This window comes from Branchiostoma lanceolatum, chromosome 12, assembly GCF_035083965.1.
Source record: "Branchiostoma lanceolatum isolate klBraLanc5 chromosome 12, klBraLanc5.hap2, whole genome shotgun sequence".
Lineage (NCBI taxonomy): Eukaryota > Metazoa > Chordata > Leptocardii > Amphioxiformes > Branchiostomatidae > Branchiostoma > Branchiostoma lanceolatum.
Window position 1 is genome coordinate 8,035,071 of NC_089733.1, and position 23,149 is coordinate 8,058,219.

A 23,149-nucleotide genomic window follows, 5' to 3' on the forward strand; every position below is an offset into this window, starting at 1 on the left:
GTGTGGTGGTGAAACAGATGTATGGTAAGTGGTGTATCAAGTGCAGTTAGATTTTGGTTAGTTACTAGTTTCGACAGTCACCATACAGACAGAACGAAGCACAGACGCATGAATGGAAATGAAGCACTAGTTTGTCTATGAACGGTTTCAGGAAAGGTGCGATGCATAGGAAGATCGGGTGATAAAACTGAGCTTCTATGGTATCAGCTGAGCGACTATCAGCGGAGAAAAGGGTTTAGGTTTGTTTTGACGTCACATGTTTGGGGACTATAGTATGAAGGTAAACGGCCCAAGCAGACGACAACGCCTGGGTTGCAGATGAGTACAGCGAGACGGCAATACAGTAACATTCACAGAGTAGAAAATGGATGTATCCTTTGGTTACAAGAATCATGAAGGATACAAAGTATGAGATTCAGAAAAAAAATAGGAGAAAATACATTAAACAGTATACAGTCAGATTATAAGGCATACATTTGTTGGCAAACGGAAGTAGCAACAGTCGAAATTAAGATAAAGGGTAGAAAGACTTAGAGATGATAAGCATGATTTTAAGAAAAGTGCAGAGTGTTGATAAATTAGGATTAAGAATAGCAGTGTTGACAGAAACCGCTGTAGGGATAAAGGCGCTTCAGCTTTGTTCGCAAATGACATTAGGGCTTTAAAGATAACAGTGAAATAAGGAGAAGTGGTTCCGCGTAGAGGGATAGGGAGCAAGACATAAGGCGACAGAAAAGTTAGGAGCAATAGAATGTGGAAAACAGTTAACAACATAAGGTTGGCAGGAGACACTAAACGAATGAATGACAGATAAAAAGCTAGGCAACCATTGGTGGAAGGAGGGAGAGGAATTCAGACAGTAGAGGAAGTTCACAGACAGTGAAAAGAAAAAAACGACAGAGGCAGAGACAGTAAGGAGCCACAGACAGTCAGAGAGAGGGAGACAGACATTCAGATACAGAAAGTGAGAATGAAGTATGAGACGAAAACAATACACAAAGATAGTGTTGACAGCCAAAGGATCAACGGTAGACAGAGGTAAGTGTAAGCAGTAGAGGGAGATGAAGGGAGAAAGATCAGAGATCTTCAGTGAGCACTGAGAGGAAGTGAGTTAAGAAGTCAAAATCAAGGAGTTGTAGTCAGAAAGAGGTGGGAAGACGAACAAAGAAACACGTCCGAAAGGGGTGAGTAGTATGGAGATGATCAAGTTTAGAGCAGTAAGAGAAGTAACAAGTTGGAAAGGGTCGAGCTGTAAGAGAAAGTAAAAGTCGGAAAGGGTTGAGCAGTAAGAGAGTAACAAGTCGGAATGGGTTGAGCAGTAAGAGAGTAACAAGTCGGAATGGGTTGAGCAGTAAGAGGAAGTAACAAGTCGGAAAGGGTTGAGCAGTAAGAGGAAGTAACAAGTCGGAAAGGGTTGAGCAGTAAGAGAGTAACAAGTCGGAATGGGTTGAGCAGTAAGAGAGTAACAAGTCGGAATGGGTTGAGCAGTAAGAGAGTAACAAGTCGGAATGGGTTGAGCAGTAAGAGGAAGTAACAAGTCGGAAAGGGTTGAGCAGTAAGAGGAAGTAACAAGTCGGAAAGGGTTTAGCAGTAAGAGAGAGTAACAAGTCGGAAAGGGTAGAGCAGTAAGAGAGAGTAACAAGTTGGAAAGGGTTTAGCAGTAAGAGAGAGTAACAAGTCGGAAAGAGTTGAGCAGTAAGAGAGAGTAACAAGTCGAAAAGGGTAGAGCAGTAAGAGAGAGTAACAAGTTGGAAAGGGTTTAGCAGTAAGAGAGAGTAACAAGTCGGAAAGAGTTGAGCAGTAAGAGAGAGTAACAAGTCGGAAAGGGTTGAGCAGTAAGAGCAAGTAACAAGTCGGAAAGGGTTGAGGAGTAAGAGAGAGTAAAAGTTTAAAAGGGTTGAGCAGTAAGAGAGAGTAACAAGTCGGAAAGGGTTGAGCAGTAAGAGGAAGTATCAAGTCGGAAAGGGTTGAGCAGTAAGAGGAAGTAACAAGTCGAAAAGGGTTGAGTAGTAAGAGGAAGTAACAAGTCGGAAAGGGTTGAGCAGTAAGAGGAAGTAACAAGTCGAAAAGGGTTGAGTAGTAAGAGGAAGTATCAAGTCGGAAAGGGTTGAGCAGTTAGAGGAAGTAACAAGACGAAAAGGGTTGAGTAGTAAGAGGAAGTAACATGTCGGAAAGGGTTTAGCAGTAAGAGGAAGTAACAAGTCGAAAAGGGTTGAGCAGTAAGAGGAAGTAACATGTCGGTAAGGGTTTAGCAGTAAGAGAAAGTAAAAGTCGGAAAGAATTGAGCAGTAAGAGGAAGTAACAAGTCGAAAAGGGTTTGCGCAGTAAGAGGAAGTAACAAGTCGGAAAGGGGTGAGCAGTAAGAGAAAGTTAAAGTCGGAAAGGGTTTAGCAGTAAGAGAGAGTAACAAGTCGGAAAGAGTTGAGCAGTAAGAGAGAGTAACAAGTCGGAAAGTAGGTGGGAAGTAGGAGGAGGTCAGAAGTCAGAGAGTGTTGAGCAGTAGTAGGAGGTCAGAGAGGTGAGAGGAGAATGATGAGGTCAGAAGTCAGAAAAGGGTGAGCAGTAGGAGGAAGTCAGTAAGAGGTGAGCAGTAGGATGAGGTCAGAAAGAGGTGAGCAGTAGGAGGAAGTCAGAAGTCAGAGAGAGGTGAGCAGTAGGAGGAGATCAGAAGTCAGAAAGAGGTGAGCAGTAGGGGGAGGTCCGAAGTCAGAACGAGGTGAGCAGTAGGAGAAAGTCAGAAAGAGATGAGCAGTAGGAGGAGGTCAGAAAGAGGTGAGCAGTAGGAGGAAGTCATAAGTCAGAAAGAGGTGAGCAGTAGGAGGAGATCAGAAGTCAGAAAGAGGTGAGCAGTAGGAGGAGATCAGAAGTCAGAAAGAGGTGAGCAGTAGGGGGAGGTCAGAAGTCAGAACGAGGTGAGCAGTAGGAGGAAGTCAGAAAGAGATGAGCAATAGGAGGAGGTCAGAAAGAGGTGAGCAGTAGGAGGAAGTCAGAAGTCAGAGAGAGGTGAGCAGTAGGAGGAGATCAGAAGTCAGAAAGAGGTGAGCAGTAGGGGGAGGTCAGAAGTCAGAACGAGGTGAGCAGTAGGAGAAAGTCAGAAAGAGATGAGCAGTAGGAGGAGGTCAGAAAGAGGTGAGCAGTAGGAGGAAGTCATAAGTCAGAAAGAGGTGAGCAGTAGGAGGAGATCAGAAGTCAGAAAGAGGTGAGCAGTAGGGGGAGGTCAGAGGTCAGAACGAGGTGAGCAGTAGGAGGAAGTCTGAAAGAGGTGAGCTGTAGGCGAAGGAAGTCAAAGAGAGGTGAGCAGTAGAGGAGGTCAGAAGTCAGAAAAAGGTGAGCAGTAGAGAAATTAGAATTCACAAAGAGGTTAGCAGTAAGAGGAGGTGTCAGAGAGATTTTAGCAGGAGGATACGCTATGCCTAGTTAGAATGAGATGAGCAGTTGAGCTGATAGATCAAGTAAGAAAGAAATGAGACATAGGCAGAGGTCTAGGGAAAAAGAGGTCACATGAAGAAGTATATAAAGTGAAGTGAAATAGCAGGCGTAGGTGATTGGTCAGAGGAGATAGAGATGAACAGTAGTTAAATTGGATATGTTTGGTCAAGTCAGAAAGAGGTGTGCAGTAAGCGGATGGGATAGGTCAAGTCAGAAAGAGGTGAGCAGTAGATAGAGGTGATAGGTCAGGGAGAACATAGGTGAGCAGTAGGACGAGGTAATAGGTAAGGAGCGAAAGAAGTGAGCAGTATATGGTGGGGATAAGATGAGTCAGAAATAGATGAGCAGAAATAGGAGGTGTCAAGTCAGGACGAGGCGAGTAAAGTAGAAAATGTTGAGCAGTAGGAAGGAAGAGGTCAGAAAGACTTAAGCAAGTCAGGAAGAGGTAAAAAAGTCAGAAAGATATGAGCAGTAGGGGGAGTTCAGACAGAGGTGAGCAAGTCAGAAAGAGGTGAGCAAGTCAGAAAAAGGTAAGCAGTAGGAGGAGATGTCAGAAAAGTCAGACAGAGATTAGCAATAGTTGGGGTGACAAGTGGCACGCAGAATTGGCAAGTCAGAGAGAGAAAAATAGTAGGTCAGAAAAGGGTGAGCAGTTGGAGGAGCACAGACAGCGATGAGTCAGAAAAAGGCGAGCAGTAGTAGGAGGTGACAAATGGGTGAGCAGTAGGGGGTTGATAAGACAAGTCAGAAAGAGGAGAGGAGAAGGATGAGGTCAGAAGTCAGAAAGAGGTGAGCAGTAGGAGGAAGTCAGAAAGAGGTGAGCAGAAGTAGGAGGTCAGAAGTCAGAAAGAGGTGAGCAGTAGTAAGAGGTCAGAAAGAGGAGAGGAGAAGGATGAGGTCAGAGTTCAGAAAGAGGTGAGAAGTGGGAGGAGGTCAGAAGTCAGAGAGTGGTGAGCAGTAGTAAAAGGCCAGAAAGAGGAGAGGAGAAGGATGAGGTCAGAAATCAGAAAGAGGTGAGTAGTAGGAGGAAGTCAGAGAGAGGTGAGCAGTAGAAGGAGGTCAGAAATAGGTGAGCAGTAGGAGGTGGTCAGAAGTCAGAAAGAGGTGAGCAGTAGGAGGAGGTCAGAAGTCAGAAAGAGGTGAGCAGTAAGAGGAATTAGAAGTCAGAAAGAGGTGAGCAGTAGGAGGAATCAGAAGTCAGAAAGAGGTGAGCAGTAGGAGGAGGTCAGAAGTCAGAAAGATGTGAGCAGTAGGAGGAATCAGAAGTCAGAAAGAGGTGAGCAGTAGGAGGAATCAGAAGTCAGAAAGAGGTGAGCAGTAGGAGTAGGTCAGAAAGAGATGAACAGTAGTAGGAGATCAGAAGTCAGAAAGAGGTGAGCAGTAGGAGGAGGTCAGAAGTCAGAAAGAGGTGAGCAGTAAGAGGAATTAGAAGTCAGAAAGAGGTGAGCAGTAGGAGGAATCAGAAGTCAGAAAGAGGTGAGCAGTAGGAGGAGGTCAGAAGTCAGAAAGAGGTGAATAGTAGGAGTAGGTCAGAAAGAGGTGAGCAGTAGTAGGAGTTCAGAAGTCAGAAAGAGGTGAGCAGTAGGAGTAGGTCAGAAAGAGGTGAGCAGTAGTAGGAGTTCAGAAGTCAGAAAGAGATGAGCAGTAGGAGTAGGTCAGAAAGAGGTGAACAGTAGGAGGAGGTCAGAAGTCAGAAAGAGGTGAGCGGTAGGAGTAGGTCAGAAAGAGGTGAGCAGTAGGAGGAGGTCAGAAGTCAGAAAGAGGTGAGCAGTAGGAGTAGGTCAGAAAGAGGTGAACAGTAGGAGGAGGTCAGAAGTCAGAAAGAGGTGAGCAGTAGGAGTAGGTCAGAAAGAGGTGAGCAGTAAGAGGAGGTCAGAAGTCAGAAAGAGGTGAATAGTAGGAGGAAGTCAGAAGTCAGAAAGAGGTAAGTAGAAGGAAGAATTCAAAGAGAGGTGAGCAGTAGGAGGAGGTCAGAAACACGTGAGCAGAAGGAGATGATAGGACAAGTCAGAGTCAAAAAAGAAGGATATCAACACTAGGTAAGAGAGACGAATAAGGGAAAAGAGAGCAAGGCAACATTAGGAGGAAAATGTAAGAAATAGAGATAGGGCGATTGTAGGAGTACCAGTAGTTTCGGAAATAGATGAAAGGAGTTATGGTTTATTCGTTTCAAAACATTGCAAATATGTATAATGCACACCTAAATGTAAGGAGACAGAGACATGTTCTTGGATTAGTTTAAAGAACTTAAGTCAAGGGTACGTAAGGTCACTACATGGCTCTGCCCATAATCAAATCAACTTCAATGTTTATGAGATTGAAAGAAAAGATAGAAATTGAAATGCATTGGTGCAACATAACGCAGAAACCCAATGTGGTCTAGTCATATGCACGAGCATTCTCAATATCACATGAACATGGTACATTGTTGAGGGCACCAAGTGAGAGAGAGGACAGCCATGTTAAATAAATCAAGCAGCAGAGTGCAGGGGTGGTCCAATCAAATAAGGACACGAGAGGTTGGAACATATGACGTCAGACTTGCAGTACATGTGCTATGCTCTAGGTGGCACACATGAACAGACGACTGGGTTGAGAAAACCGACAGCATAGACATCATGGCTTAATATTTCAAAAGAGTATAAAGAGTTAAGTACTAGGTTAAGTTAAGTTAAATTTATGTTTGAATAGAGGGAGGGGGTTGAGAATATTAGGAGGGTCCACTCCAAAGACAAGAAAGAAAAGAAAGACTTAGAAGTTTAAGAAATCAGAAATTAAGGGAAGGGACAGCTGCAAAGCAAAGTATAATCACTAGAGCGGCGCTCTTCATCGGTTTTGCAGAAAAGTAGGTGTGACAGTAGGTAAGGTCTGGACAGACAGAAAAGAAGCATGGAGTCAGACAGTCAAGGGAAGTGTGAGAGGCTGAGTCAAGTGGAGATGTAGAGCACACAATGAAGACAGAGAGAGAGAGAGAAATGGAGGGAAATAGAGACAGCGACATAGAGATGTTGAAGAGATTCGCACAGAGATGAGAAGGGAAGCGGAAAGACTGGTAAAGTAATCACTAGAGCCTTCTGGCTCTTCATTCGTAAAAGACGGACACCAGAGTGAAGTGCAAGAGGAGAAAGAAGACGCAGGAAAGAACACGAGTTGACCTTGTGGAAAAAGTCGCGAGGAAACAGACAACGGAAGTACAAGGAATGCTGGGAGAAGGACTGGATCACTGGTGGCGGAAGTGATGGAAAAAGCAAAGCATGGTGGGACTTGTGAAAAGGTTGCTGGGAAATTATTTTCATAAGATGTGTTTCTTGGATCGGGGTGGGAACTGACACCGACCTTTGTTTACATGCTGGTAGCTCGCTGGGGGTTGTTTTTTTTACAATTTCAGAGGGAAAAGTGCATCATGCTTGAAGTGACTACATGTAGTGAGAATGTAGAATGGTAGTTACGTTTTGTTACATGAGATGAGAGAAGGGTGCGGTGCTAACGGTGGGAGTGCATGAAGAGAACGTGCTCTATCCGTCTCCACTAGGGAGATAAGACAGTGTGCACGAGTGGTGATTCTAAACTACGGGGAGTGCTGTGCTCTAGACCTATGAATACTATATGTTAGGTACAGGTGAAACACGCAATGTTGGTAAGTTTGTAACAGTGCAGAGGACCTTCTATATCACTAGAAGTAAAGCACACAAAGTACGTCTTGTAATAGTATTCCTAAAATGGCTGTGGACATAGGTGGTTGGAACTGTATGTGAACATATATGATTTGTTACATGACGGGATGGCTATACAGTGAGATTAGTATGTGACGTCATTGTACGTAATATCCGTCGTCAGAGGCATGGACATGTCTATCAGACCATTGGATCTACATTTAGAAAACTTGTGAGGCACATTGTTATCTTTGTAAACCAACAAGACAAGCATCGTGATGAAATGGCGGTAAGAAAAAATAAATCACAAACACAGTCAACATGAAAGAAACAAGTAACTGATAGCAAACAAAATCAACATAGAGATGCAGGGGATTTTTGGAGACAGTGGTGAGGGGAAGAAGAAGAAGATGGGTAGAAGGAGGTTGGGGAGGAGGAGGAAGAGAGGCGCCTTGTCATAGCTCTCGTCATTGACCACGCGAGAGTCACGTGATCTTGGAGCTGACAAGTTCTAATCATTGGGTATACTGTTTGCTTCATTTGGCCTAAAGTTTTCAAATTATTTCGGCTATATTAGACAGATATGTGGGTTCAAGTTCAATTTCTATATGCAGATGATATGGAATTTGGTCATGACCGGTACGCCACAAGAATTGCTTCTAGATACGCATTCCCAAAACATTACTCGCATTTCGGCTCAAAAATATCAAAATTCCGCCTAGCTATACTCAAGGAGGTTAAATATACATATTTAACCTCCTTGCTATACTGAACACATTTCATGTTCAAGAAACATTGCTAGACCTAAGTATCAGATAAAGATAAGTGAATAAAATCAAATGTTGGCAAATATCTAGATAGTGAATGGTGAAGAATTTCATAAGCCTTTTCATGGAGATAAGCGTCCTCGTATGAAAAATAATCAGGGCCGGCATCCGATTGGTTACTAGCTCTGATTGGACCTTTTGTCAGAATCCCTTCATCATAGATGTGATTATCACTGTTTATTCAGACGAGTGAGCTGAACCGAGCAGCGGATGACATGGCCCATTGGGCGGGGTGTCAACAGGGGGGTGACCGGGTGTTCTCTCCGCCTGTGTCCGTCACAGATCATGGTCTGATTAAACCACGGTCACGCCCTCACCCCAGGACGTCTGGGATCATACCGTCCGTCAGTTCTGTCACTGTCTTGTTGAATAAGGGATGTTCCTATCTGTCTTATCGTTGGTCTGAATACATTATTGGTGTACCTACTTGTCCATTTAATCATTGTAATTCTGAAGTCATTGTTTAATCATGTCCTGAAACAAGGACAAACGCATCGAAAATGGCCGCTGAATAGCGCCATCTTGCGACTTTCATGGGTTCTGCCACACAAGCATGATCACTCCAATTCCAAGTTTGCGCTGCCAAGATTGAAAGCCGAATCCTTTCCTGAAAAATGCACAACGTGTGCGTTATCGATAACCTTTTTGTGTTTGTGTGACAGAAATTGATGTCTTACGCTATACGTGCCTTTCCTTGCTAATTCGTGAGGTCGCCCTTTGTTTGGGGCCCGGGACAGTTGTCCCGCCTGTGGGACCCTGGGACCTGGGTATTTGATTGGATTAATCGCGAGATCTTACTCTGCACCTGTCACAGTGGCCGCTAAACGATCCGTTAACTATATTTAGTAATATCTGACTCCACTAGACATGTGGCGAGCTCGTCTCCTAATTTTAGACATCAGTCCTCGCTTGAAAACACTGCGTAATCGGTTAGGACGAATTCCATTCCAAAACAGATGTCACCACAAGTGATAGATCATACTACCACGATGCAAGCAAGGGCAATCGGTTAATTTGATTAATTCGATCCAATCAGATTCAACAGATGGCGAGGCGTGTACGTCATAAACCTCTGCGACTTTTCATCGCCAGAGTATTAATGCATTCATGTATTCCATTCAATTTGGGTCTGACTGTACTTACCTACCCAATACCTTTATACGATCGTTATTCACGCTTGTGTGCTCACGAAAACAGAAGCATAAATCACAAGGCACTCACTTACAATGCCGTACTATCGGCTTTATGGAACGAATGACAGATTTGTGTAGAAACCCCTTAAACCCCTCACATAATGCAAGATGCATGTGTTCAACGGGGAATGCATTAGATTACTGGGGAAAGAATTTTCTGATTTTTGTGATGAAGGACGAGGTAGCTGCGCGTATAAAGCCGCCTGCTGGCCACCGGTAGTTATCGTTTGCGGAAATCAATGAAGACTTGGCGGGAACTATCCCGGGACGACGCTCTAAAGCCTGACAGTGGGGAGTCGGGCTCGGCATAGCGCCGGTATTGCCGACTTTAATAGCTCCCTTCGCCCAGGGATCCGATCCACGGAGTTCAGTAAGATTACCAGGTAATCCTTCCCTTCAGGTACCGGTGACGTGGAAGGCGGCGGAACGCCATTCCGACGCGTTTGCACCCTATAATATGTGGGTTGTAAATGGGAAGGCGACACTTCTTCAATCTCGTGATGGAGGAGAAACACGTTGCGCTCCTGGCTAGGATTTACTGAGAACAGAGTAGTTGTCTTTCTATAACTTTCCGAAATTAACATGGACTGGAACCCCGGTGAGAGTTCTGTGTATTATTACAAAGACACGAGTACGTGATGAAATGTACTTCACATAGGTAGCAATGCACCTGCCTGAATTGAACGTTACTTCCAACATCTATTTGTACTGCTGGTACTTTATTTTTAAACGTGGATGCTTCAAAGGCATTTCTTGAGTCGACTTGCGTTCAATTTTTAATGCAATTAATTTTCTGTTCGTTATTTTGGTCATGAAAGAGCGATTTTCGGTCGAAATAATCGATTACGTCATTACCACAAAAGTAATTAGTGACTGTAAAACTGTGTGATCAATCAGACGAAATTGCGTATCCTTGGCCAAGTCATTCAGACGTGACAAATTGATGACTTTTCATTAAATTCTACCCGGTAAACTTTCTGATTGTGACTTTGTGTAATCTACACACACCAAGCAGATTATTGATCGACGGCAGATTCGATATAATTTCTGCCACAAGTATTGGCTCAAGAAAACTACCGTAAAATTTAGAATTTCTTCCATATTTTTTGCATCAAGATATTTTCTGTTGCTATGCTTTTGAAAACGGATGGAATACGTTATACGTATATTTTTTTTTAAACATCGAAAAACGAAGAACGTACCGTCGGCCTCGTTGTCATTCTACATCCGGGTAACTCCACGATGACGATAATGATGCTGGGACATCAGACGACATTTTCTTTCCCTCGGTGCCCTCTCGCAAAGTCAGGCCCGCATGGATCACTCCATATTTCTCAATCTGGAGAAGACAATAATGCGATATAGGATTTATAAACCAGCTTACAACGGAAACTGATATGTACAACAGGCAAGAGATATTACGCTATCAATGATTTGATTCAAATCTACACTTGATATAGCTTTATTGTTTTATTATCTCCATGAAAAATTGAGTTGTCTCCATGAAAAATGGAGATATATTTTTGAGTGTGTCTGTGTGTGTGTTTTTATGTTTGTCTGTTTGTCTGTCTGTGTTTCCGCACTACTCTAGTCAGCATAACTCAAGAACCTCTTGATAGATTACGATGATATTTGGTATGTGGGCAGGTGTTGTGAAGCCGAAGTTCAATGTCGATTTTGCGCCCCCTGGTATGTGACCTTGGTACTGCAGCAGAAATTCCGTTTTTGTATCTTTTGACCTGGACGTGCTATGGTCTTGATTTTAGGGTGGCTGATAGCTTGTGATGTAATAAAAAGGTAATGTAGGTTTGGGCCCCCTAGCAGCTTGCTCTGGTCGGATTAGACTTTGCTGTGCGATCAGTTAAAGTTGCATCATCCCTCAGAATGATCCACAGCTTTTTATTTCTCAACATTGATGACAAGGGATATTGGGTGACATGTTTGTCACGAAAAATATCTTTATGACAATGGCATTGACCTTAAAATGGCGCAAACCTAGTAACATGTACGAGGACATGAATATTTGTGAAGCACTGACTGTGCCAGAACCTAATGTGCTGATGTGAATGGTACTCTGTGTGACCAGCCTGGCTAATGAATTATTTGTATTTATCAATAATTAGTGGTAAAATCAACTGTCAACACTAAATAGACACTTTTTAACCCATAACTAGCATTGTACTTCAGATGCAGTGTGTTATCAAGCATGTACATGATTCGTCTTGTAGTTGACGATACAATAGAGTTTTAGAATTCATAACGACTTCTGTTGGATGTTTGGTCAACGTTGCATCAAAATTTCGTCCGTTGCATACGATATCTATTCCTACACAAAATTTGGAAACTACAGACGGGATGTCATCCTCAAATACGCGGACACGACCTTGTACGATACTTCCTGCCGAAGAGCTTAATCATTTGTGACGGCACAGTCACAAGTTTTCAACCCGCTCGTGATGTGAGGCGGAATGAACACGGAACTGAACAATCAGAAGTGACGTATGTTATATATGGACGCTAGTGTAGCGGCCTCACCATAAGTCACCCACCCTAATGTAGAACTACCGCTACAGATATATGAGATATGCGCCAGAAATGTAGTTATCTCCAAGCAGATCTACCGAGGGCAAGACAACATCCAGAGCTGTCTTGAATACTGTTTTGCCTCCTTGCTTGGAGATTACAAATGCATCGCGTATGGAGGAACTTGTCCCAACTGACTGTACCAGAGACGATTGTCTACCTGGTTGTTTAACTAAATTACAACAATTCTCCATGGATTCTATTCCGTTTTCGTGGTCTGTTGGGTCAATTTGGCTTCCAAATTCCTGAGAGAAAACAGTTATTACCGTACCTAGGGTACAGACTGCACCACTTTAAGAAGTGTGGTTCTAGATGTATCCCCGCGGACCCCGAAGAAGGAAAATATTAGGTGCACAAGCTCCACTTGACGCGTATGTAATTGCCAACGGTCGCTCGTCCCACTGGCACCCCTACCTGCATACCAGTCCTGATACAGGCAATATTCAGTGTCAAGGTCTAATACGTTATGCGGAGTTATTTGAAAAATGACTTATTTGAACAGAAAATCAATGTCGTCCATGCGTTATGCCTTTGTACAGCTGCAGGCCCCTTGCAGAACCTACCGAAATCTAAGGTCTGAATTGAAAAGGTGAAATCTGAGCAGTACTTAGATGATAAGTGACCAGGACGCGTTTTGATAACAAGGCATGTATCTCTGCTATGATTGGTATCTTGGCCGTCCAAAAATACAACCGTAACCTTCAAAACTCACGGTTACAGATGCAGTTCTGCCAAGATAGTGCGCAGTTAAGAAAAACATCCACAAGAAAACTCCTGCTCAACACAGCGCGTCAAATACATCCTTTAGATCAATGCTCGGTCCTGCATAAAGGCCAATATTCTGTGATCTGGAGGCAGCTGGCATTAGTCCGCTCCAACACTGATATCTGAGCGGCGCTGACCCAGCAAAGGGTCACGACATACACCACTGAGGGAAGCATGTCGTTGGGAATAACTGTCAATCATTTAGATTCACCGGGCACAAAGAAGTCAGCGCGGAAATCGTTAGCGATGGTACCTGCGAACGCTTGGTGTTACCAGATATTGGAGCTATTTTTCAAAAGCTCTCTCCCTCGCTTTGTAACTGCTCATTGCAAATGACTATCATTTTCCAAATGTACTTGACAGTTTCGAGCTGTGTAGATCACAGAATAGGGCTAGAAACTGTATATATTTCCTGCTTTCTGTACAATGCTTGGCAAACTCAATAGCTGTCAAGCTCGCCAATACATCTTCCGCCATGCCTTAGTAGCTCTTCTGAGTTTCCTTCTAGCTCTTTAAGAAGGTCCACTCTTTACACTTTAGGGCCCTTATAGGGTTTTTTAGCAGGCACTCAACTGCCAAGCAATTCTTCAGTTTCGCAAACTTTAAATTAATCCAGGACATCGCGCACTTCAAAGTTTGGCAGCTTTTCCATGAAGACAAATCGATCTTTCCAAGGCAGAAAATTTATTATCTGTCTACGTACCTGAGGAAAGTTATTGAAAGAATTCTGTTGGAAAGACATTGGATAACGTGAAAGATATTAAACCCCGAGGAATAATTCCGCGGTGTTAAAAGCGAAGTAAATGAATGTCGTCATTTCATCTAATACTCCGAACAATCCATCACTGGGGGGAGAGAGGTTGGCTTATTAACAGGAATATAAATCAGGCTCTGAGATTAATTAAGATTAGCGAGACGTGTCCGCAGATTAAAACGGTGTTTGACCTTTTTGTCCTTACTGCCACTCATGACCTTTAAGATCGATCGTTTATTTATGATAATCTACATGTATTTCTTATGCACATATTATATGCCCCCAGTGACAACTCCAATTTCTAAACATTTTAAGCAAATAAACTCCACATAGATGCCAAATGTCAACTTTTTCGGTAAAATAGTGCATTATAAATCATTACTTTGAATTGATATACGACATTAACAACAGACGAAACTTAGGGGCTCCCGTGTCGTCCGACACATAAGGCAGTTAGGTTCGCTCAGCAGACGAGAGACACTTTAGATACAGCTTTTTCTACTTTCATAATAAGAATGATGACATATTCACAGAGAATATTATTAAAAACGTACGCGTGTTTATGCCCCTGGCTCTTAATTTTCGTATTTTAGACACGTAAAACATCCTTGACGTAGTTTAACCGTGAAGATGGGGTTTTGCTCAGGTCTTTTATTTCACTTCCAGTCGACTGGAGAGTTGTTCCGTAAGCCTGGTCACCCATTTCATCCGTAATCCACCGAAAAATAGCGCGTCCCTTACTTTAACCACTGCATATTACCATATAGAAAGGTTTAACTGCTTGACTCTTTGACATTTCAGTATCGACGAAAACAGTCTGACCTTTAAGTCGATTTCGACGCACAATATAGGACAACGTTAAATGATTTACACGTTCCTACATTTTGGACAATGTCCTAACTATCCTTAGTTAGCCGTCTTAGGCAAACGTTATCATACAGTTTCTCACAAAGACACCATAACATCAAGTAGACCGTACCCTTTTAAGAAGATTCATAGGCTTCACTTGCATTACGTTAAAAATCTAAGCTATCAGCGCCGGAACATTGACGTTTTACCCCCCGATAATGCAGGATCCTGGCAAAATTGAGGAACACAAGCGAGGCGGAACGCACCCCGTCACCGCTCACATCCAACTGATGCGTATTCTCCGACAGGGGGTCTCCGAGGACAGACCGTCTGCGAGAAAAAGATAAGGCTATTATCCTATTTGGCATATTGCTCGCCCAACTCTTTATCTACGGTATAATAAAGAGCGTCGGAGTTAATTAACACTCTTTAAGTTCATACGGAGCGCCGTGATAAACCGCTCATAACCGACTCCCTCGCGTAGAGATAGAAAATTGAATGTCTAAGTTCAACTTCCCGCTGTGGAGACGTTACTTTCATACAATAACTCTGCGTACGCTAGCCTTCGCGTGGGTGGCATAGGCCTGCCCTTTTTACTCACTTTTGTTATAACTAGCTTTCTTCCAAGATTTTATCTCGTGGACTTTAAGGCTTTAAAAGTTAAGACGGAGGTGAGGAGTAAAAGACAATTGTGTTTTTCTGTTCCGCTAACTCGGCGATCGCTTCCAGAAGACACAGATGGATTCCTTTTGCGTTGGTTTCTGCGATTTTATCTGTAGAGAGGAAAGTGCATTATTGGGACCGCTACGGGCGGCGGGGCGATAGCATCAGAACGATACCGGAAACTAATACATTTCTCCCGTCACTACGGCAACGGGGGCAACCAGGAAAAAGTCAAGGATATTTGTTGTGAAAGATCGAATCTCAAGATATATCTGCTCATAGAAAATTCTCTGTCAAGATTCAGGTATACAGTACTGGCATAGTAGTCTATTGAAAGATAACTTAAGCCAGTGGCTAGACTATATTAATATTGCGAGCCTCTGTTTTGAATTCAGAAAACGTCCAGCTCACAGAAGTTTACCTCTACCCCTAACTTCATTTTTACGGCAGAATGAAAGATTTCGCGGCTGTTTGACGATAGTTACTCATTTTGACTCCATTTTATCAGTGTTCACTCACTCACGGCATGGTAGAAAACCTTTCGAGACTAACAAGCGGAAAGGGGCCCAAACGTTGCCATGCTTAGCTTAGCAGGAAGGAATTTCTCCTGCGTGTTGCACGCGCCGACGCTTGTTACAAATGGCGCGTGTAAACCCGCTGTGGGACCGCCGCGAGCACTGGTGGTCCTGTGCGGGGAAACAGGTGCAGCGCGGGACTAAGAAAACAGGTGCACCGCGGGACTGCAGGTATGTAAGGATTCTCAGCTGTTTGTGTAGTCTCTATAAAAACTCCTTCTGCCTGTTGGATACGGTCTTTGCCAACCCGTAGGTCTGCTTGGAGACTACTGTTTGTGCACCTGACAAGACAGCAGTGTATGGTGGTAGGTTGATGCTGCTTCAAGTTTACCCAAATGCATCGCACGAACCCTCGCGAGACGTCTCTCTAATACCACGCGAGTCAGCGAGGATGCCATACAATAGCATTCTAGTTTGTTGTGGATGTGTCCATGGAATCGATTTTGTTTTGTTTCTTTGCTCGTGTGTATGTTTGTTTGTTTTCCGTCACCGTGGTTTCAGGAAAACAAAACTTTGAGCCAAACTCTGATCCGAGACGTGAGCAGATTGCCAATGACACCTCATTTCATTGTAGTCTTGTTTTCCAAAGAGGCTAATCGATATCAATAAGGATAATGGCAAATTCCTCGCCGTTAACTGCTGCGCACTTGACAGAGATGAACGTACCTCGCTGGAGCGTTAGACGGCACGTCGATTACAATTATCGTAGATTATTACAGCAGCCAATCAGAAGGCTCCACGTCATTGTACAGTATGGAGAGCTAGCAAGCTAGGGGTTTAAGTACTTTCTCCTGTCACGAGATAACGGCAAAGCTAGTTAGTCAGGATACTTTTTGCCATGGGACTTTTTAGTCCTTTAACCAACCACAACTTCTTGATAAAGGAAACGGCTAAAGGGTCCCTCCGAGACAGGAGAATTGTTTTATTCACTTCGCACATGCGCACAATCGACATTTACGCAGACTTGGTGGCAGAGGTTTTCTTTCATCTCCGAGGATATGGCCAGCCTGCAGTGTAAAATGTAAAACCGATGTTCATGTCATATCGGCATAGTCTATCATGCTTATCTGTACTGACAGTTTCATTCGTCTTCTGCGTTTTTCCAGGAAGCGACTTTCCTAATAGAATGGTCCTATTATTAGATGGGGGAGAAAAATCGTTACTTGGCGGAATGCGATTAGACTCGGAGCTTTCGGCTGTCTTACACAACCTTTCGCTGAGAGTGATGGACATCGGTGTGTAAGTCACATGCATACAATTAATTACATTATCGTCACGTGAGCTGGTTTGACGCTCCACGTATGTCATTAGCAACCTGCTGTTTCAGACTTTGTTAAAAAAAACTTTATTTTATTTAAAAAATGAATGCATCGTACAAGCTAAATGAGTGAGTATAATTTCATTTTCCACATCGATGTGATAGATTTTTCACTGGAACAATTGGAAAAGTGAAGCTATGCTGTTATATTCAGAGATCGTGAAAGAAACCCCGGAAGCGTGTATTTCATTGTGTTATATAGCTCTCCTATAATACGGGCTGCCCGGTAACTTCTGTTATGGTGCTTCATAACCCATGCCAAAATGTTGAATGGGAACGCCATTGCATTTATATATGTGCTTGAAGTTTTACTGTAGTATCGCAAACCCGTTTCCTCCGCATGAGTTTACGCAGTAGCTTGCTCACGGGTGACAAGACATATGTACGTGACGTCAGACATGTCACGGTGTCATCGCACCGCCTACGTACGAGCACGGAACGATTCTTTCCTCGGCGTTCATCTTCGTTTTCTACCCATTACTACACGGAAACCTGAAACCGGTTCAAGAGATGGGCCATTATGGACCTTTAAAACGCGCAGTGCATCAAAAATAAAGTCACCGATGCCAAAGGAGTTGGACGTCATGCGAGCGAATGGAAGACGAAAGACGCTAAGGTAACTTGCAAGACCTTCGACTTTTCGAAAAGCTTAGAGCAGTCGATGGATCCATCTTAGTCGCGATGACAGGCTCAACAACGCCCCTACCTTTGTCAACTCTTTCATTATCATACATTCTTAAATCAAGTCATGCAACTACTAGCGCAATGATGCTAACATGAAGCAAGGAGGTTGCATGAAGTAAGAGGGAATGAATGATAACCAAAATTCAACACGGTTTGATGCCTTCACAGAAAATACTTGCCACAATCTTCACGTTTTAATGCAGTCAGTGAAAGGGAAGACAGAAAATACCGTTATGATGTTTATCCTCAAACCTTTCCTCTTGAAAGGAAGAGAGTACGTCTCTGGTACCTATCCCTTTTCGCTCCAGTTCACTCCGTGCACATTCCCCGCGAAACAGAACGTCGGAGCGCACTCAAGTGAAAAAGGATGGATTCTAGGCTTAAAGGGGTCCTTCTGTATAGACGAGAGTTTCGAGGATTTGTTTGGCACGCCTTACAAGATGGCATCTTAAATCACCCTTAAACAATCTCAGTTCCTTTTAAAGACATATCATTGAGCATTCTCAACAACCCTAGACACACATCAAAAGTAGCGGAAGAATGTTCAAGACGGAATATGAGTACCTTGCGGCGTTACTGTAAGAGGGCACGGGGAGCAGTTATGGCAAAATAATACCTTTATTACACGCTGAAGTTCCTTTACGAAAGGCCCAAATAAGGTGATCGTCTAATCTACAGAGACACATGTACGGAAAGCCTTATGAGTTTTTGATAAGGTTGAGAATTCTTTTTGGTATTCTAGTGGCGTGCTAACTTGATGGGGTGGGCGCCAAATTACTGTGTATTAATGTTACGTGGAACGCAGAGGTCCACGGGTTTAGTAGAGTCTTATCCCTTGGAGAGCCGACGCCACAAGGTGAAACGAGTTGGCATTAAAAAGAAATCAAATTGACAGGAAATAAATGACACCACGCGCGCTTTCTGTCGAGTCGATCCGCCGTAGAGATCCCGCTAGGCACTCCGTACGGTGTCTATCGATTTCGTTTCCGCGATTTTTCCACAGTGCGGTGTTATATTGATTAAGGGTAACTGATATATGACTACGTTAGAAAAAGCCGCACGATGAATTGTATCGACTATGCCGTCCCATAGATGGTACTTTATATCACTTTTCTGTACTTTTTTGCTTCCGTGTCCATTCTAGCATATCTATATTTGTCGTCATATCAGAGAGGCCTTCGATATTGAGTTTATGTTAAGTTTCCAGTGCAATATTTCCGTATTTCAAATGATCGCAGGCGTGTACGTGGTGTACAGTCGTTGTCACCACACGCGGTGCCGTATTAACTCAGTTTCCTTGTTTCAAAAAATCACAAGGAAACCATTCACAAAGCTGAGACTGTATCTTAGAAGACTAAGCAAAAGCCATGGCAACTTTAAACACCCCTTATACTTTCCGTGGAATGTGAGTTCAACAGTTTACCGTTTAGTATTTCTCTCACGTGCTCAGTACTTGTACGAAATCTATTTCATTCTTCACGGTCATAATCCGGCTATTCATTACCATTGTGTAGATCCAAAACAATCGCTAGCGTTTCTATCTTGGATTTATAGGATTTGCGTTGAGAGGCTTTTCATCAACACTATAATACCTTTGTTGAGCATGGTGTACGCTTGTAGAATATTATTGATTCTGGGTCTATGTCTCAAAGTTTTAAGACATAAATCTTAGCATGAAGTAAGCATTTGATTTCTTGGTAGGATCAAATAATGTTACGCTAAGTCTGTGAGCCGAGATTTTCGTCCAACCAGCTACATCCAGGAGATCCATACACTTGTTATTACCACGCATGCGCACAGCAATCATGCCTCTTGGCAAATTCTTCTAACAGCCGATGCATTTTGGGAATTTGGTCGGAATTTACGACCAGGATTATCTGTATATGGAACGCCATTCATCAACACTATAGACATTTTCATGGACCATTTTTCAACTTTGTCAAAGAGATCATTCTAGAATGATACTCATATGTGTTTCACCATTAGGATAGAGTGGTGAAAGCCATAACATTCGGTAAAAGTAACGGACCATTTCCCGAAAAAGCACTTTCCGTCCACATTAACACTTCAGCACAGCACAGTACAGTACAGAACATCAAATACATAACACGGAATATCTGATATCTTTATCGTACGAAAACAAAATGAGCCCAGTAACAACGCATTTGTTTCACGTCCCAATCCCCAATCTTCTCCGACCCGACGACCCGACCTTTGCCGAGTTGGCAAATTATCAGCTCCTGAGGAAGAAGTATCTACAGCGGCCTGTTGGGAAGGTCCTGCCCTGACCTCACGCACACAGGTCATCCTCTACGACTTCCACTCGACAGAAACGGCGGTCGTGATGAGTGCCTATCCAGCAGATCTCCGTGCCCTCAACCTTTCCATATTGAACACCATCTAACACTCCCGGGCAGCGCGATGCGTCACTGTCCCCGCCAACTTTGCCCGCGGCAAGTTGACAGAAAATGAAGCACCAGTGCCGCAAGGTAGGAGCAGGGAGAACACATCACGAGGGATTTCATCAAATCTCCGCGCCGAACAACTCTCTCTCTCGCTATTGTCAGTGTAGGATGTCTCAGTCTTGGTAACGTTGAAAAGTTACCTCCCAGAAATTAGAAATAGTTTTTAAAAAGCTCTTGTCTCTCTTGTCTAGTTTTCTTCTTTTTTTTTAATGTTGTAATACCCCAATTAAAAACGGGATGGACAACAAGTGGACTAGTGCAACTGCGTCAAAAACAAAAGCATGTAACGTTATATCTGTACTGTGTGAGCTGCGGAAAAACAACACTGTTCTTTCTAGTCCTACTTGACTACGCTATGTAGCTCTTCTAAAAAAAGCAGACTTCCTACAAGACACATGACCCGTCCTTAGAAACGAAAGGACACGTCCCCATGTGATGCGAGCTTTAAATATCACAGCGCCATTTCCAGTTTCAAGTACAAGTCTAGTAGGTAGATGAATCTTTTTACCTCGGATGCCCTTGAAACTTTCGGATCGATATTCAACGACGTCCAGGAAGTTCTTTGGTAGCGACTTCATGGAAAAGTTCTCTCTGTCACATGATCTTTTGCCCTTGGCCGTCGTCTAAAACTGTCAGCCTTTGTTATTGCCCGTGTCCGTGTATCTCAATATGGTTGTAATCTTAGCTCCGATCCACGGCTCTAAATGCTCTCATAAGGGTGAAGGATCAGCATTCCTGATGAACCCCTCCAAGGAAAAAGCTGCAACGCTAGCCGTTAGACAGCCCAGTCAGACGCTTGGATGTCCGTTTATGGGCACGCTAAGGGCGATAACAGGCCCCTAACGATCGGTCAGTTGCTTGGCTATTCTTATAGGGATACTGTATACTCTTATGAGTCTTATCTATGGCAGGCCGAGGTCATTAGAGCTGAATTTCTGTGCATATTCCTTGATCGTTGCTTACGGTATGTGCTTCAGCTTCTTTTGCTTCTACTTCGTCAGCTTGACGAGAGAGCTTACTCAAAGCTCCTCATTGAATGAACAAATTGTAGGGACGAAATGCCTACAATCTCCCAAAGCCATGGAAAGAAAGACGAATTCGAGGACGCCAAGTCCAATGACAACGTTCTAAAGTTTCAGCTGACGCAACTTGAGGGGTCAGTGATGCAAGAATGATCGCCGCCTCTGCCCCTCACGTTCCAAAGTCACCAAGTTCTGTACCTTCTAACCTTGGTCTGATCCTCTCCTGACAAGTTTTTACTTTCACGAGTTAAACCATAATGCACCTGTCTTGACTGGTCTTAACCGGATGATTGGAACACACAGTGCGCAGGCGCAGCTCTGATAGCGTCAGTTTCCCGGATGAGAAATGGCGATGGTTGGCGTGACCGCCACGTAAGAGTCGTAACGATTCCACCCCTTCTCATCAAGGCAAACTGCGATGGATTCCTCGCTCCATTTACTAAAGGCCAACCACCATTACCGAGGTTTATCTCATAGTCAATCCCTGTCCTCCCATCGCTAAGGATATTACATTTCGGTCCGGGATCGTGACTTTTGCGTTATTTCCAGATGCGGGTGTCGTGCGAGCAGATTTTCTCACCCCTGGATGATAAGTGGGGCATATCTGTTTTCCACACCTGGAGGCTATGCTTGCCTTCATGATGAAGTACCACTCGCAAAGTATCGATCTGCCCACAAGTCTTACAAGACTTGAAAGGACACCGAATAGAAACCTTAGAGAGGAGGGGAGAAACTTAAGCTAACTGTTTTTCTTACAGTTTTCATCCTTTGATCTTTTAATAAAGAGAAAAGAAAGAAGAGAGAAACACCAGTTGTTTCATAAAGCTGAAACGATATCTAAAGGAGGAATATATACAAGTACTGTCAAAAGTGGCGAAGTGCCCATATGACACACATTTGATGTCCAAGAGGCGTATTTGCAAATAACATTTTGAGGTGTGCTCTCGCGAGAGCACATTTGGCGAGAACGCGCGTGAGCAGGCATCAAAACGAGGTCAGAGATGGGTCAGATTTTCCCTCACATTGTCCCAAATGAAGTCCATAGACCAATTCCAAACATTGGAAAAGGTCAAATAATTAAACTGGACACGTAGGAGAGGAAGAAGAAGATGAGGAATGCACTTGTAATAAGATATAGGGGATAGAAACCCATGCGCCAAAGAGACGATTGCAAACCTAACTGCCCAACGTACGTCTCTATGCTGCCCTAAAACAGCTCCAACTTCTACCTCCATCAGACGATCTCTTTCCATCGGCTGCAAAGTCGGCGTTCGGGGGTACTCTATAGCCGTGATAAGGCTTCTCGCGCACGCCCCTCAAGGTCAATAAACGATCGGGCACGAGTTAACGATGGGAATCGCGCCGTCTAATGTAGTCATTAGATCTAAGTGATACAACGCTGTTTCCCGTGAGCCTAATGTGCAAGACGTGTGACTCTCATTCCGTGCTGTAATTAGGCCGCACAACTCTCCGATAGGAGAAAATCCACGCTGCATCATCGGTGCGATAAAGCCTGGAAACTTTCAGCCCTCTGGTCCGAAGATAATTGAGTTGCTCTTCACCTGACTCTCATGTGCTAGAAGCGTGCATCCTATGACCGCGCTGTAGCCATCCATACATTTCCCCTACCTAGCCTCCTTCACAGACTTTTTGGAGCGCCTTTGTCTACTTTTTTTTGGGGGGGGGGGCGCTGATTCGCGATCTTCAACATGGGCTAGGTTTTTGGGGGCGGGAACTACTAGTATATCTCCCCGGCATTTTGAGAACCATGTTGAAAATCACGAATAAGCGCCCCCCCCCCCCCCCAAAAAAAAAGAATAAACGCCAGCGCTCCCAAAAGTCTGCGAAGGAGGCTATCCCCTACCTAAGCCATCGATGGAGATGATGGGTGGAGTTTCCATTTTAACGCCCGAGTAAAGCCCTTGAAACAGATGGTGTATCATCGATATCATTCACGCTCCTTTCCTAGGTCAGGCAGGGTTTAATTGAAAATTTCCGTAAACGAAGTTCTCCCCGCTTCCATTGACCTTGAGACCGCGTCCTCTACGCCTAACCAGCCGGGAACGTTCCCAGGGTACTCTGACACTAACATGGGAACGATGGCTGTAATTCCAAATATGGAAAGGGTCGAAACGACAAAAATTCCCTTGTAAGAGATTTGACTTTTGCCATTTGTAAGCAAGATAGGAGCACAATGTCAGCGCTAACAATTTTCTACCCGCATTGCACCAAGAGAATAGGGTATTCATCATATATACCAATTTGAACTTCGTGGTTTTTGCTTCCAAATTTACGAGCTCTAAAATCATTTTACCGACACAATTTCACACCTAAAAGTCTGCGTGATTAACATTACATATCAATTCAAA

At 43.7% G+C, this 23,149-nt stretch overlaps 1 long non-coding RNA gene across 2 annotated transcripts in view; it reads right to left on the bottom strand.

The window, feature by feature from the left end:
* The window catches only part of LOC136445913 (uncharacterized), a 32,459-nt gene that overhangs the window by 2,421 nt on the left and 6,889 nt on the right, over positions 1–23,149 (bottom strand). For both annotated transcript variants that reach the window (XR_010757454.1, XR_010757453.1), the window contains exon 3: positions 10,305–10,441. This is a non-coding gene — a long non-coding RNA (uncharacterized lncRNA). The remainder of the gene's footprint in view (positions 1–10,304; positions 10,442–23,149) is intronic.